Genomic DNA, 17,172 nt, shown 5'->3' with positions numbered 1-17,172 from the left:
TGTGCTAGTTTAAGGAGGATAGTGATGAACATTTAATGTATTGGACACTGCAGGGAGATGAAGGCTTCTCAAAAAACAGGTGATAGGAGAAGGAGCCTTCCCAGTATGCGTGGTTATTTTGGTCCCAACTCTCCTGCCTGCTTATCTACTTGTATTAACAAGTTTGAGGTGACCCTTTAGTAAGCAGGTGTTCATATAATAAACACTACCACCAGGAGTAGTACTTACGAATTCACTAAATACAAGTTAGGAGGGAGGTTCAGATAGTCAACACATAGTCCTCAAACTAATGGTTAAGAATAACACTTTTATTCTTATAAAAAGCATGCTACATCTCTTCAGGCCCATATAATTTGAACTAACGTATATCTTTTTTTTCTAGGACTTGTTAACTGCTAGCAGGCCTGGCTTATGGTTTTTCCATGTCACCATGCCTTTTGGATCTTTTCATTGCCCCTCCTACATCAAACATAAGCTTTGCATGCGTATTTTCAACACTCTCATAGCCTGCTTCCCCCCTTATCTATTTTCTGTCATTCCAAAAAAATTAATGCCAATTTGATTAGACTTCTGTAGTTCATCTGCTGCTTTTTCAACTAAACATCTTTGTGCTTTCTTCCATGCTGTCCTTCTTGTTGGAGAAGCCTTCTTTCAGCAGCCCCAAGCCCAATTAATTGTCTTCATCAAATCCCACCTTATGTCTTCTTTGCCATGATGTATACACAGAAACAAGAGTTAGGCTGGTGGTGTGTTGCAAACTGTGCCTTCCCGGTTGATCAATACAGTCTCATTGTTTCCCTCATCTGTCTGTAGCCATCTGCTGTCTTTTGTCTTACACTTTTGAGCTCTTCAGGGCAGGAATTATCTTTTTGTCCTATATTTCTATATGGTATATCATCGTAATCATAGTCCAGGATTAAGGCTGCTAGATAGCATGATAATACAAATAAATAATAATAATGGCAAAATTTGCTCCAAGTTCTTTGCAGGTATTTTTTTTTTAAATCTGAGACCTAGAAATATGAGGTGGTTCAGGGGAAAAAAAAAATTACCAATTTTGCTGTTTTTTCAGTGCTTCTGAAAAAGGTTTAGAATGGTAGTGGATGGGAATATTAATTCAAGTCTTTTAATACAGCGCTGGATCAGGCTCAGCAGGTCTGACAGCCTGTCTCCATTGTAACTCCTACTAAAGGCAGTAAAAGGACTCTCACGGGAAATGAATCAGGCCCTACAGAGCCCAGGAGGCAGCGTGCGAGAGGAGCTATGCTACTGCCTGGCAAGATCGGTGGCTCAGATAGAGGACCACATATTGACATTTTTATGATCATCTCTAATTTAAATATGCCATATTTTCCTATTTATTTTCATTTCAAGAGGAATCTCAAAAAAGTTAAAGGGCTGCAACTCTACACAGGGTCATAACGAGAGAAAATCCGCGATTATTTCCACAGAGATCGTAATTCAGGCAGACTACTGTGAACCACAAACGCAGAAAGATGAATGTTACAAAACGTGTATTTCTGTGCGAGAGGCCTAAGTTTCAGTTACCGCTGAGAATCCTCCTTCCAGTGTCTTCTCGGCGCCCACACGCTCACTTACGAGACCGTAATATGTTAGGGGGGTCATTTTATCTCGCACCGAACACCGAAAGCGTTAGAATTTGCCCGTCTTTTCCCGGCGGAGCTACAGAGGGACTACCTGACTCAGCGCCCAAACTAGAGCCACAGCATCAAATTTCCCAACCCACTTAATTTGAAAGCCTGCCAAGATAGGTGAAAGACCTTATAAATATGTAAAGCAGGAAGTTCAAATTACACAGTGATGTAAATTCCCAGTGCTTGATGCCCTTTTAAAAACAATAAAAATCCTCGCGAAAGTGCAACGTTGGTAAATCTGCGTTACTACCCGCGATGTCTGGCGGTGCCCTACGGAGTTTAGCCGATGCATTGTTACTTTTCGTGCGGATTTTATTTTGGATTTCTACCACTTCCTGGAGGCCAGGGGGAGGCACAGTGGGAGGAACCAAAAAACTCGGTGCCACAGCCATTTTGTTTGTGGGCAGCATGGTAGAATTCTGTCAGTCAGTATAAGGAGGGGTTTTTAAAACAGTATTTATGGAAAAACTATTCCTGCCGTAACGGATGTATCTGTTGAATTTAGTGTTAATTTAGTTCTTTCATAAGGTAGGTATTTATATTTGTAAGTAAAGGGAGCATTTGCGGGGATTCGAGCCTCCCCACTTTCCAGGAATCGTGGATTTTGTTTCAGGCATGACTGGCTTTTTTAGATGCTGCGAGGTTGCTAACGACGGCGGGGCCGGGGTGCTGGCTGCGGGGCCGCCCGGCGCCGCGGGGAGAGGCCGAGGGATGGATGCGCTTGTCGGCAGAAACTTGCTCCGGGGTCGGGAGGGGGGAGCCGGGAAAACGCCAAAGTCTCGGAATGATTTTCTCCAGCTGTCCGTCTTTATTAATTCGCAAGAGGCGGCTGCTCTCGTTGAAGGGAGGGATGGGGCGGGGGGGTTGCGCGGAGCGAGCCGTAGTTTTGCAGTGTCACCGAAAACCAGCGCTAGACTTTGGTCCTGTGTGTTTCAAAGGCGGGTGTAAAATGGCACACTGCATTTTTCCAGGCGGCGGCGGCGGGGGGGGAGCGCCGAGGGGCGGGGGGGCCGCTGCCCGCGGAGCCCATCCAGCCGCCGCCGGCCCTGGCAAAGTTGTGACCCCGGCGGCGCCGGGCTCCCCCGCCCCGGCTCCCGGCCGCCCGCCGGCATCGCCCGCAGACCCTCGGGGAAGCCGCCTCCTTCCTCACCCGGCGAGGGTGACGGGGAGCGGGGGGGCGGGGGAAAGAGAGAGAAGGAAAAAAAAAAAAAAAAGAAAGAAAAGTCTCACTTTTTGTATTTGCGAAATATTTTAAGGATGTTCGGGGAGCCCTTTGCAGCATGGAGGTGGCTGGTTGTAGGAGAGCGAATATGCGGTCCATATTGTTGCAGCCGTTTTGCAAGGACTGCCTTCTCCGAAGGTAAGTTTTGTGGTTTTCACCAAAAATATTCGTTGCTGCGGTTTTTGGCGTGTGTTGGTGCTGTGGAGGGGTTTCCTTGTGTGGATGAACAAAACGTAGCCTTGTATTTTTCTTAGCTTTGATCTCATGTGTATCCCACCCAACGATGTCTCTCCTTAATATCGACAATTGCTGAAGTCAGTTTTGTTTCCTCTTTAAAATTTCATACACGCGAAGCTTAACAGCAATTTAAGTTCAATTGAAGAGTATAAGAACTCGGTTATTTTCCAGATTGACTTGGGGTTTTTTTGGTTCTGGCTTTTTGTTTGGGGGGGGGGTTCTTTACCGAGTAATAAACGGAGCCAGGACCAAGTATGTGACTGTCTTTATAAATATAATGCAGCTCTAGTATGTGAAGAAGCATATTGTGTTGCTGCTACAAGGTCTGGTCGTGGCTAAAAGAGTTTACAATGCCATTTGTGATGGCTCTTGATGGATTACTTTGGTCTAAAGTACGGGGGAAAACTGCCCTTGGTATGGTGAAGGTGGAGATTGACATAACAGGCTTTATATTAAGTTATGTCTCTTACTAAACAGTGACCTTTTTATTTGCAAATTAGCGCTCTTGTGGCAATTAGCTTAAAGCATTAGTTATATAAATGTTCTTATTTCACCACACTTCATCTAGATGTCTGGGGGTTTTTCTGAGGGGGGAGAGGGGTGGGTGGTTGGTTTGTTCTTTTTCCTCCAAGAAGGTACATTTGGGAGACATTTTGTAATTTTTGGCATTTTTCTAGGCGCATTTTTTTTTTTTCACACGGTGGGAGATCTTTTTTGTTTTGCATTGGGCTGTGTTGGTGGCGCTGTGGGGCTCCGAAACAATTTGTGTCCCTGGCTCTGAAGGGGGAGGGGGCCGGCGGGGGGGGGGGGGGAGAGAAAGGTGGGGCACGGTTTGATCTATTGTATCTTTTCCTTTTCTCTGTATCAAAAGTAATCGCAGATTAGTTAGAAAGACAATTAAATTGTACCTCTGAAAAACTGTAGTGTTGCATGAACTATGGCCCGGAACAGGCATGACCTCACCCTTTCGCTGGTTTGTGTAATGAAGCAGATTTCCCCCCCCCCAATCCTGTACCTAGAGACCAGTTATCTTCAGTAATGAGATTTTCGGCCCCACCCCCAAAATGATTTTACAGTGGCTGCGGATGAAAGGTTTTAAAATTATTTTTGCATACAATATGGAAGGCTTTGGTGGACATTTATTGTGCAACTAGTCCATTGTTTGCTTGTTGTGAAGTTAAAGGTTATATTCACCACTGGTTAGTAAACCATAAGGTTCCTTTTGCTTGTGTGCTTGCATATGCAAATTTCTTGCTGAGGTCCATAGGAGTTTGGATTGTGTATGAAGGTAGGATTGTAAAGAAGGGAAAACCTAACCTAATCCTTCGGATTGTTACAGGATTCACCTGAGGTGGGTGGGTTTTTTCTTTCCTGTTGCTAAGTGGAGCATGCATTTTACATGTATTTATAAATATATATTAGTGTGTGTTTGTTTTCTTTTGTTACAACCTACAGATAACCTCGGTTCTACGTGCAAATGTTTTAGAAGGCTTTCTGCTAACATCCATATTAGGTGTTTAAGAAAACAGAAGTGATTAATGTTCTAAGATGATGGGTGGGAAGACATAGTCAAGCCTATGATCAGAGCATATATTAGAAAACTCAACAGGTTCAGGAGTAAGTTTAACATTAAATTTCACACATTTTTAAGGAATCCATGTGCCTACTATTTTGGAGTGATATGAAGCTGACGATTTGAGAGACCTTTGCATCTATTTTACGTTTCAATGTCTTCATTATTTTCAAAGAATAAATTTGACAAATACTAGACAGTTTGAAACAGTCTGTAAACTTCTCATGAGCATTTGAATCTTCAAAAATGCATTTAGATTTTGTTTTTAAAGGAAGTTTGCTCAGTAAATTATTTAGGTTTATGGAAACTGATACACAACTTCAGGTAGATCTCTGCCATGAGATCTTTTTCTTTTTTTTTTTTTTTTTTTTTAAAAGGAAGGTGAAATTTACTTCTGTCTTAGGTAAATATATCTTGTAACCTTCTTCCAGTAAGAGACATCTACATCCAAGAGAGCAGTCAGCTTTTTTTCATCTCTCCTCTGTCAGACAAGATCTGCTTTCATGAAGTCTTGGCTGCAGCATAGAGTCCTGTTGGCCTATGACAGTACAATATGACCATTACATCTTCGGTGTCCTGGTACAACTGGGTCTTGAGGACAAGTATCAAGATATGGACCCTCTTAGAAAGCATGGATCTTGGATCTCTTCCGAGACCTGATCATTAGGTCACAAGGTTGGCATTTTGGGTTATGCCAATGGAAGTAGAGCCAATTGTTGTTGAATCTATTACAGTAATTATAAATCTTAGAGAATCACTGGGTTATTTACATCTGACCAATTCTGATACAACTTTCATTTTCTTCTTTACATCATGTAGACCAATGTTCAGTTTGCTCATCCAAGGACAACAGTACTGAGCAAATGATAAACTGCTGAAGGTAATTTCATGCTTCTGCTCTTCTTGTCATCCTGGACTATGAAAGTAATGATTTCTTGTGACTGCAGCCTGTGCACACAGGCCAGGAATGAACTGATTGCTAGTGATCTTGCTGCTCAGAGGAGCTCAGTGAAGTCAGCAAGAACATGAATGCTGAATAGAAACTTGCTTCACACTTGCTCTTCTTTCTCCCACTCACTTGGGGCTGCTCTTAAACATTGGTTATGGTTTTGCAACTTTGATGCTGCATCTGATGAAAGTGCCTGTTCTCACTCCTACCAAGAAGTCATAAGGCGAGAGGAGTGAAGTGCTGATGTTTTGCAATTCAGCAGTTTCCTCACTTCTCTCCTGCTTCCTTGTTGAGCCATTGTTGAACAAGAAATAATTCCCAGCAGATGTATTGCCAATAAGGAATAAGAATTGACTAAGATTTAGCATCCTCCCAAAGCTAAAGAGCAACTAATTTACCTCCAGCATCTTCTGCAGAAATGCTGGAAGCGTCATTACTGAGGGGTGGCTGTGTCTTAATTGTTTTCCCCACCCTGCTCCTTCTGAAAAGCCTGTCTGTGGAATACCAGGATCTAAAACATAAGGGTTTGTTTTTTTTTTTTCTTGGTGGGTTTCTTAATTTTGTCCCTTATACATCCCTCCCTTTCTAAGATGGCAAAACTAATATATTTTTCTCCTAATACAGTTTCCCCTTTACCTAGAAACTCTATATAGACTCCATACACCTTTCAAAGATATTTGGCTATTCTGGCTTAAAACTATTCGAAGTATAGCATCCTACTGTAAATCAAATAATCTTTTCCAAGATCTTAACTCATGCCGAGTGACCAAATTGTTCTGTGTGCCTTCATGACATTGTCCTACCAACATTACTAGTATTACATACTCAAGTAGGAGGCATGGGGTAAAGATGGCTGCTGTCTAAAATTGTCATAGAAGTACAGATGTGTAGATCCCAGGCAGATTTAACCAGCTTCCAAAGTTAGCCAATAATAATGTGAAGACAGTTCCCCAGATGTGTGCTAGTGGTATAAAAGAACATTGGGACTCGGTTCAAGTAAAAGCCATAACTCCTGCTTCATTGACTCTTACATCACTGTGTTCTCTATTTTCCTACGGTGATAACATACCTTGGTGGCTGGGGCTCATGGCTGTTCTCTTTTGTGTGTTCTAAACTATTCATTGTTTCCTTGATTCAACACTCAACAAGGTTTCGGGGTGGGGGGGGAAGGTAGCTTTATGTTCCAAACCTTGTGACATAGTCTTGTTTCTCACCTTTCTTATTTCATGCCTTTGCTATCTGTACTACTCCACATCATACATGTCAGCATCAAGTTATGGCAATGAATAATTTTTTAAAAACTTGCTTCAAGGGTCTCCTGTTTCCCAGCTGTGAACAGGATGATATATTTCTTGCTTGCTTCAGACTCTCATCTTCTAGAAAGCTGGGTCCCTCCACACCTCTTCCAGACTGGTATTTGCATGGCTTTTCAGTGTTATGAAATAATCTGCTCTACGTCCTATATGCCAGAAGAAACTGGCATCGCTAGCGCATCCTTCCACCTTTTAGCATTCTTCATATTTTTCCTCTTCTATCAAATAGCTCAAGAAGTTAATTCATGTTGTAGTGAAGAGGTCCAAATCTTTGAGACAATCCTAGATTATAAATGTGTGGGGTGTGGAATTACCAGTCCTTTGAAACAGAATTGCTCTGACTTGCTGTTGTGAGTAACAAAGTATGCCTTGGACACATATGACCGCATACCAGTGGCTTCAGCTTCCGTGGGCTTCTTTAGATGCTTAGCTAAGTCATGTTTCCAGTATATCTTGTTACTACTGGACTGTCCTTTGGCCCCAGGAGCAAGATAACACCCAGATTTCCTTAATAGGAAGTTTTGTTCATAAATTCCCTACTGATAATAGCTAGAGCCTAAAAATGGTGGTCAGAATTTGACCCTTAAAGTAGGCATTGCAGTGCTTAAAAAGTAAGTACATTTACGAAAAATTATTCTTTCTGCTTATCCACCTGTATAAACAACAGAGGGAGAAGGGAACTGCCAAATAACATGTGAGTACTAGTCTTCACTAGTTGTGCAAGGAGTTGAGATGCTGTTATGGAGGTCCCAGAGGGTAAATAGAAAGTTGCTCAGAGGCATACAATACCATACAATAGAAAACAGTATTTACGGATGCCAATGTCTGTTGGTTTGAGCACCAGTAAAAATAGCAAGAGCTCTAAATGCTGGGCCTTCTGCAGTCTGTGGAAATTCAAACCTGGAGCAAATGCTTTCAAATGGTGGGATGCTGACTCTCCATTTTCTGTTGTTGAAGATGTTCTGGATCACTTTTGCTGGGAAAAGGGAAAAGGAGGAGTTAGATTTTACAATGTGTTGAGCACTGGAATTCCCCGAGGAAGAGGGAGAGAGGTGGGCTGGATCTCATCCCTGCTCCCAGGGTTGCTTCATGGATTTTACTCAATAATGTTTAAATGTGAAATGTAGGAAGCCCTAGGAACAGCGAGCAGAACCAAGGACTTGTTCCTCCTAGAGCAGTCGTCTTTTTGTCAGGTTACATTTTGATTTCGATTTTTTTTTTACAAGTGTATGGTTAGATATCTAGGTAATGAGTGTGTAAGGTGGTGTTAACTCATGCCTCAATAGATAAGTAAGCTATGTTTCTGAGTAAATTGGAATCACTGTCTTGCAAGTTGTACATTAAGTGTTTACTTCACCTGACTTTAGATGGATATTGTTAAATCTGTAATCCTAGTCATTGAAAAGAAACAGGTCAAACAACAAAAAGACCCCAACAAAAAAACCCCCAAATTTTGGATTTCTGCTGCAATATGAACCAAATTTTAAACTTCACTGAGTATCCTGACCAGATCTCCATCTGCCTAGTACAACTAGCCTGGATGTGAATGTCCTCAAACAGATAAATCCCATGCCCCGGTGTTTGCTTATACTGACTTGTGCATGATTTAGGTAATGAAAAGTTAGGTCTTAATCCTCGCACCCCTTCAGAGCTTTAAGAAACTTGCTAAACGGAAGCAAGACCTGCCTGGCCTCACAGGTGTGTGCATCTTGAATATTCATTAACACAAATAAGAGAGAGTCTTCCATGTTTGTTCAAACAGGCTAAAAAACTAGGTGACTTGGATCTGGGCCCTCCAGCATTATAGGCATTCCTTAGGTCCTGTATCCATTTACTAGGAATTTTGGTGCTGCCATAACCTGATGACTAGAAGGATAATTTCTTCAGAGGGTCCTTTTACCTGACAGCTTTTAGATAGGGCATGTTACCTGGCTGAATTTGTTCAGAGAGTTTTTTCTTAAGAAAATTCAAAATTTAATTTCAAATGTTATGATGCAGAGCAGTTATGTTATTTCTGATGGGTTTATCCATACAAGACAGAATATCTTGATGCCTTTAGACAATGCGATCGTGTATTCACAATTCAAGAAAAGTGCCACAACCAGCATCTTTTAAGGAGAAGCCATGCTGTATAACAGATGGAAAAAAACTTGTATCTGATGACTCTGCATACACACATTCTGTTTGGCCCATATCCATTTATAATCACATAACGAACAAAGATTCAGTAAGAAAGTATTCTGATTTCTTTTGTTAACTCTGAATCAATTTCCAAGCTAAAAATTGGGTATCACAGGACTCTGTGGGACTTGGATGCTCTAGTCAAGCAGACTTTCAGATGAGCAACTTTAATGTAAGAAACTGTTTTCCTTCCTATCTTCTATGCTCTTCCCCCACCCCCCACCTTTTTTTTTTTAATTAGGTCATGTCCACTTGTGCTAACACCCTTCTTTAGTTGCTTACAAATCAGATGAAGTTCAGCAGACTTGGCACTTGTGACCAGTACCTGGCTCATGCACAGGCCCCTGTGTTAATGACAGTGGTCTGCCGTCTTCTGTTGGACAGATCAACAGAGTGTCAAACAACTGTAAAACTAACACATTATTTAATAAGAGAAAGAGAATGGAGTGTCTGTATTGGTGAGGGGGTGAAAGCCTTAACTGCTTGGACTCTAAATGATTTGAGAAAACTACTTTTCACTTGGTTGTGTTTCTCAGGTTGCCCTTAGAGCAGACTTAGGGTTTTCACTGGGCGGGGGGGAGAAGAAAACGCCAATGATACCACATGAGCTTCAGTTTTCTGAGCCCACCTACATTAGCAACATAGAGAAAATAATCGAATATTATTTCTCTATCTTTCTTCTCAGGGCAACTTCATATTTCCATCTAAAGCAAAACACTTCCCCTCTCAACATTCGCCCAACTCCCATGAGTTTTTTTTGCATTCTCTAAATGTTAAAAAAACCTCTGAAAATCTATTTTCTCCAGGTTAACCCTATCAGAGTTTTCCATTTTTATGCCTCTGATGCTATCATGTAAAGATATATATATAAAAAAACAGTCTTATCAGATCAGTTTTGTATTCAGATCTAGCCTCCTCTGCTGGGTATAGATATTAAAACATAGCTTTTTTCACTAATACAGTGTTATTAATTTGAGCTTTCTGAAGTGAGTATATAAATGTTTAATTATAAATATGATTGTGACTATAGTTTGTATCCCAGAAGACAAACAATATCTTTATAATGCTGTCTCATCCTTAATTTAAAAGTTTAAATCAAACTACAGTGTGTAGTATAAAGGAATCCACATCTGAGGTTGAAAGAATTTTTGTGTTCTTGCAAATTAATAACATCAGACTTTTGAAATCCAAAAGCTGAGTTATCTGTGGGGTTTTTCCTTTCTTTGGAGAAATGTATTTATCTTAAGTAAAGATGGTATAACCTGTATTAGGTACTTAATAACACAATCCTATTAATTTGATCTGGAATTAATGAGGTTTTAGTCATACTGTAGGTATGTAGGCAGATCCTACTAACATTTAAAAAAAAAAAAAAAAAAAAAGCTTGGCCACCCCCCACCTCCACTCCAATCTAAACATACGCATTAGGAAATGCCTCTTCATTCCAAGATGCAAGTATACTTTCCTGCACCAAAAGACTTCTGAAGCCTAGCTAATTCTTATCTAGGTATAAATCAATGTTTTCCTGAATTGTCTGAAGCAAGCAGATACACTACTTTCATTCTGATTCAGGAACTGCAATTTAAAGCATTTGACATGATAGAGTAGATATCAGACTATAACTTCACATCATTTAACATCAGCAATGTAATTCTGAAGTTCTGCAAATACTTGATCGTACTATCCAGAAGCTCTCAAGCACTTGAAACAATTTTCATAGATTGACTTGCGAGATAGAAATCCTATCTTAGGAGTGTAAGGTATTAAAGTAAATTATTTATTTTAAAAACAAAAAGTTAGACCATATGAGTTTGCCTGGATTGAATTTGTTACACATTTGCACATACATAGAGCCACGCAATTAACAGTGTAGTAGTAAAGTTACGCAAAGCAATGTAGCTTGTCCCCGGTATACTCCCTTTATCCTGGGTTGGTGTGTGAACACTGTGGCAGCCTAAGCTTCATGTAGTGGTGTGGGGTGGGTGTGTGTTCGTGGTGGGGTTTTTTTTGGTTTGTTTTTAACTTAATGGTCAATTGAAGGATTCAGGACAGTGTGCAACACTGTGCCTACCATCAGACCTATGTACAACCATAATTTCTCTACTTCTGTTTTACACTTTTAGCCTTTCACCTTATCCTATGCAGAGTATCAAAGTAATCTATACTTAGCTCTTTGATTAAAGAATTAGCAGTTGTGTTGGCAAAAGAAGGTGGGGCTTTTGTATTTGGTTGGTTTGGGCGGTTTTATTTGCTTTTTTGGTTTGTTTTGGCGTTTTTTTTCCCTTCTGTTAGCTCTTCTAGTGGAAATACATGATCATGTGACTAACTTCACTTGACTCAGAAATTATTCATGCGTTATAAACCAATGTTTGCAGAAGTCCATGCCTAATTAAGAGGTGGCTAGCCTGTCTGCCCAGCTCAGATTTTATTTACCATAATGTTTTAGAGTAATTAGCATGAAAGAAGAATAAATTGTGATTTTAATATTATTATTGTTTTGTATTTCAGAATACAAAATTTTTTGGATTAAAGGTTTTTAAAAAAAACCCGGAGCATAAAGTCAGACACTTTTTTATTTTTTTTTTCCTCCTTTTTTTAAAAAAAAAAAAAAACAACTTTGCAAACAGGTTACATTTAAAAACTTTGTCTGTCTTACTACATAATCCTAAAAAACTATTTTATGAAATAAGTTGCTGGAGAAGATGACTAAAGCAAGAATTCAAGGTGTGCCTAGCATAATATTTTGGAGGGAATACATATTATGGAATGAAAGAGTAAAGGAGAAACTCATAAATCACTTATCTTTTAACCCTTACAATTCTATTCTGAATCCATTAAAACTTAAATGGGGGAAGTTATCTTTCAATACAGAAGAGTCTCAGCGTAGTTTTTGTCTTTTTACCACTGCTATATCTAACAGAATAACTGCTTCCACTATTACGTGTTTTCCCTACACACATAAAAACTTAAGTCTCCTGAACAAGCCATATAAAGGAAGCTAATTCCTTTCTGACACCACTAAAAAACTCCCACAAACCCTTTGTGCTTTCAGATTCATTTTAGGCAAGAGAATGTTAAAATGGGTTCTATCTGTACAGGTGATGTTGGGACAAATGTTGAGTCTGTGATAATAATCCTAAATCATTAGTTCCTCTCACAGTCTCTCTGCTCCTCCTATGGAGGCAACTGCCTCCACCATCCTGAAGAGCATAGCTATAGTTGCAAAAGTAGAAATGTGATAATAGCTTTTGCTGCTCCTTTCTTAGCTTTGTTTCTTCTCAGGAAGAGAATTGCTGGCTAGTGGCTTTTTCTTCTCTTTTGGATATAGCTCAGTGGCATAACACCTTTCAGGTTCAGCTTAGTTTCCCTGAGGATGCTGGACTCTACTTTTAAATAGGTATGGCTGACAACACATTCCCCAAATAAGATTACACCATTAAATTGGCACCTAACTCCTTTCACTCATGTGGAAAAATGTTGCCTGTTATATATGTACTTGAAACTGTGAAACCCCGCCCATACATAGTGATATGTAATTAGTCTGAAAGAAAATAAGAAATCCTTCATTTATAGACTAGTTCAGACACTAGTCTTGTAGGCAAAGGTTTTCAAATATAGCATATGACAGTGTGTTACTGTTTTGAGTGTGTATTAAATTGCATATACAGTTTTATAATTTTCAAATCCTTTTTGCACAGGTTTTATCATTCCAGACTACTGTATTCTGTAGCCTTCACAAACTGGATCATCCGAAGAAGAGGCAGTGGCAGTAAACTGTAGCTAGTGGGGGAATATAACTTCTAACATGGATCTTTTCTTCTGATTTATGTAGTTGGGTTTTTTTGCTGAGTTGTTAAAGTATCTGATCGGATTCCTACTTGGTACTCAGTGCGGCTTCCCAAGCAGTGGTGCTGATACAAATGAGAGAGAATGAACAGCAGGGCAGAAAGCGGGACCGCAGTATCTTAAACCGGTATTGTTAACAAAGGCAACACATTACAGTGATAGTCTCTCAGGAGAGCCTGAGAAATGACAGAACTATTGTTCATTTCAGCCTATCTTGTTTTTGTTAGCATTACCTAATGCAAAATAACGTTGTCTTGTGATTTCCTGCATGTAGTTTTAAAATGTGAAACCCATTGATTACATGGTAATGCCTTATCCAGTTTTAAGTACGGCCACTTGCAACAAAGTGTTAAAACTTCAGATTTTTTTTCAGGAAAGCCAATTTCTGTGTTTCTGTTCTGAATGGTAATGACACAACTAGTTTTGTAATGCTGCTTTTCTTGTCATTTCTAGTAAGATACTGCTCATGAGAATAGCAATCATTGGTTTTATAGTGGAAAAATCACATACTCATATTTAACATTTCCAAGCTTCTTGTTTTACCTCTTGTTTATATCTCCAAATTAAAAATTTTTTAGTCATCTTTGGAATCTAAAGGATTATGTTTACTTACATTCTGTTGAATGGTAACAGAAATAGGAGATTAAATGCAGTATTATACCTTTTCATCTCTATTTGGTATTCTGCAGTGTAAACTGGAAGTGCTTACAAAAATAAAAGGTAACTAGAAGATTTGGCCATGCAGTACATATACCTACCTACCTGTTCACTACAGAAACAAAAATTCATATGTATATAAAAGACAGATTACTTTCCCCTCATTGAGACAAGAATTGAGGAAGCCATTTATTTGGTCACTACTCAAATTATGCTTCAGAAAGAACTTCAAACAAGCTTTGTACCTATTGCATCTCAACCATGAACACCTAAAATAGCTAAGTGAATATATCATACCATTCTTTGAGATACCAAAGCTATGAAACACTAAATTATATTTAAAAAAAAAAAAAGGCAGAAGTTATCACAAAGTTGTTCTACACCAGTTTTGTAATATGGTGTCTGAACTCTTTAAATATATTTGATGGTTCCGTTATCTCTTTTAAAACAGACAGCTGACACCAGCAAATAAGGTGAAATTCACTATGAATTACATCAGTTCATTTATGGTTGAAATCTTCATGCTGTTAAGATAATTTCTGTATGCATCTACTTACTACTGTAATTTGACACTTTATAAAATAATGAAGAACCTCTAGTGTCATATTTGCCTACATTTATCTCGCTTTAATCAAAACTCCAGGTAGCTCATGATTTAAAACAATATAGCTATCTGTAGTGTTATAAAACATTACAAAAAAAGATAGCTGAGAAGAAAATTTGAACAGAAGCATCACTAGCAAATGTAAAACAGGAATATACATACAGAATCCATAATAACTTACTACAGAACAAAAGAGCCACCTATATCTTTCCAAATACCCCTAAGGGTAATTAATTCTGGAAAGAACCCCAAGTATGGTAACTTCATAATGTGTCATTTCTTAATGCTTGATTATTGAAAGTGGGGAAAAAGATGACCAATGATACTTTTTATCAGTTCAGAGTAGTCAGCATTTATGGAGATAAAAGGCAAAAAACAGGTCAACAAAATTGCTGTATAAATAAATGATGACTTAGTGAGCTCTACAATAGTAGAAGCAGGGTGTAAAGTAGTCCCAGAGTGAGAAAAATCAAAAATTGCAAATAGTTATGGATATGCAAGTTAGCGTATAGTTCAGTGTACTCGGCATATTCCTTAGTTTATGAAAATACTATATTATCTTCTGTACGTAAGAAATATTTTTAAATGGTTGGCAAATAAGAAACATGTCCTACCTTTACCGTGTTCTACTTTTAGTTGTTGTCTGCTACAGTTTTAAGTAGGTACAAGAAAAGTATGGCTAGAGAAAATGAATGTATGTAAGGAGACAAATGTATGTGGTTTGTAACCCTAGTTTGACTCTGGATTTCAGTGTATCATTATTTTGGGGGGGGAGGGGAAGGAAGGAATAAAGCTTAAAAAACCAAAACCAAACAAAACCCCCTCTTCCAATGAGGCTGGAGAGTGGAATGACATCAAATGTTCACTGTTAATACTATGTATTGCTGTGGATATTTATTTTCTCAAATAAACAGGCTTTCCTTAAAAGTAGAACAATAGAAAACTCATATATGCAATACCAGCCTTTGTATTATACTTTGTTTCAATCTTTAGCTCTTTTTATTTTATACTTCCCTTTATATAATCTACTTAATTGGAGGTAAACTCCTAATATTAAAAAAAAAAAAGAATATTTAAAAAAGGGTTTTTAGAAGTTGAACAACTGTCTCCTAGAATTTTATATCCTTAAAATATAGAGTTGCTTGATTCCAGAAAGCACCAAAAATGACACACAGTTTAACCTATATGCCCTTTATGCATATAGGTATTTTTTGACTAGAACCAATGATTGCTCTTAGAATGGGAGACAATATTAAACCCATGTTCAGAAGTCTACAACTCATGCTTAAAGAAACTACTGAAAGTCTTTCTTTAACTCGGAGAGGTTTTAAGCCACAAAATTAAGTAAATACTAAAATGTGTAAAAACTTGTCAAATGGTACATAGAAGCTGCAAACCAAAATAGCAAGTTATGTTTTTGGGCTTCACAAACCTGAGTTACATGATACGACAGGAGACCCCTTTCTGTAGCTGTATGGATCAAGTTGTTGGATCTTCACCCTTAACGCTCAGTCTGAATTTAGTACTTTTGAATGTATATTGAAATGGTTATATTTACCACCTACATAGCTGATGTACCAAGTTCTTTCATTTTAGTAAAGCTTCTTCTTTTAATTAAATATTTCTTAAGAAAGAAGAGATCATAAAAAGATGAAGCCTTAAAGAAATGCCTCCAGTGTTAAAGATCTAATTTCAGTGGTTCATACAAAAAAAAAAAAAACAGCAGCAGTTCAAAATGCCGTATTCGTTATATTTCAGTTACCTTACAGTTCATTAAATTTCAGTTTTTAAAATGGACACATAGCACTTTGGTACAAGAAATGAGTTTACACTTACTGATCTTTTACTGAGAGCTGGCAAAGAGTATTTTGGTCATATTGCAAAACATACCAATTTAACATTAACTACTGTCATAGTGCAGCACTGATGTCTACAAATGTAATGTTAGCATTTTGGTAAATGCTACAAAATGGTAAAACTTAAAATGTATCTGCATATCCTAACTGAAAGGAAGGTAAAATAGAAACATCAGTCTGTTCATGTTCTATACTTTTTCCTGTTACCACCTTTACAGAACAAAAATTAGGGCTGATGTTGCATTGTTTTCAAATATCACTTTTCATCTTACTAGCAAATTAATTTAGGCAATTTTGAGGACTAATCAACTTCTGCTACAAAATAGTTAAATGCAATCTATTTTATTGGCAAAACATTAAAAGCTGATGAGTCCAAGAGTTTCAGGCCAAACCTCTTTCTTAATGCATACTGTCCTGTTTGTATCCAAATGCTATTGTCCATTCTGCTTGTTCTGCACTTTTCTCAACCCTGTGGTAGGGTTAGAAATTCAAAGGTCAGTTAGGGATAAGTTTAAACTTGAATATTCTTTCTTTATAGTTCTGGATATTTTCTATACTTTGCTTTTCATTATGTATTGGTTTTCTTTCATCAGTAGAAGTGGGGAGTTATATTTAATGGCCTTATTTTTTGCTTAGCTGCCAGGTATTTCATTTTCATTTAGTGTTTTAGGTCAAAGCCAATCTATGATAGCGTATTGCTTTTTTTTTTTTGTCATCACCTTATCTGTCTGCTAGTTGGATAAACTAAATTATTCAGTATTTGTGGAAAACTCTGTAGATGTCTTATGTGCAATTTACTTTAGGATTACTTTAGGATTACTGTTCCTAGCGAGTATGTGCTTTAAGCTTTAAAACTAGCATAAAAAGCTATATGCATTTTTTTAAACATTTGGTTCTGATGTAACTACTGAAATACAAATTAATACAATGATATTCCTTAGTTCATGCCATTCTCCTTTTCAAAAAAAAACCCAACAAAACAAACAAAACCCCAACTTTCCCTTAAAAAAAAAAAAAAAGTCTCATTCTCCCTAGCAGCTGTCTTCCACTGCATTACCCATTTGCAATACAGATAGAAT

General features: G+C 38.2%; 1 protein-coding gene across 1 annotated transcript in view; it reads left to right on the top strand.

Annotated features, from left to right (window-relative positions):
• Positions 1-1,917: 1,917 nt before the first annotated feature.
• The window catches only part of EPC1 (enhancer of polycomb homolog 1), a 71,025-nt gene continuing 55,770 nt past the window's right edge, over positions 1,918-17,172 (top strand). Inside the window, exons 1-2 of the mRNA XM_052805886.1 lie at positions 1,918-2,183; positions 2,912-3,015. The gene's annotated coding sequence lies outside the window, so the exon portion shown is untranslated. The remainder of the gene's footprint in view (positions 2,184-2,911; positions 3,016-17,172) is intronic.

Source organism: Harpia harpyja, chromosome 1, assembly GCF_026419915.1.
Source record: "Harpia harpyja isolate bHarHar1 chromosome 1, bHarHar1 primary haplotype, whole genome shotgun sequence".
Taxonomy (NCBI): domain Eukaryota; kingdom Metazoa; phylum Chordata; class Aves; order Accipitriformes; family Accipitridae; genus Harpia; species Harpia harpyja.
The sequence above is the reverse complement of the archived record's forward strand: the minus strand, read 5'-3'. Positions and strand labels throughout refer to the sequence as shown.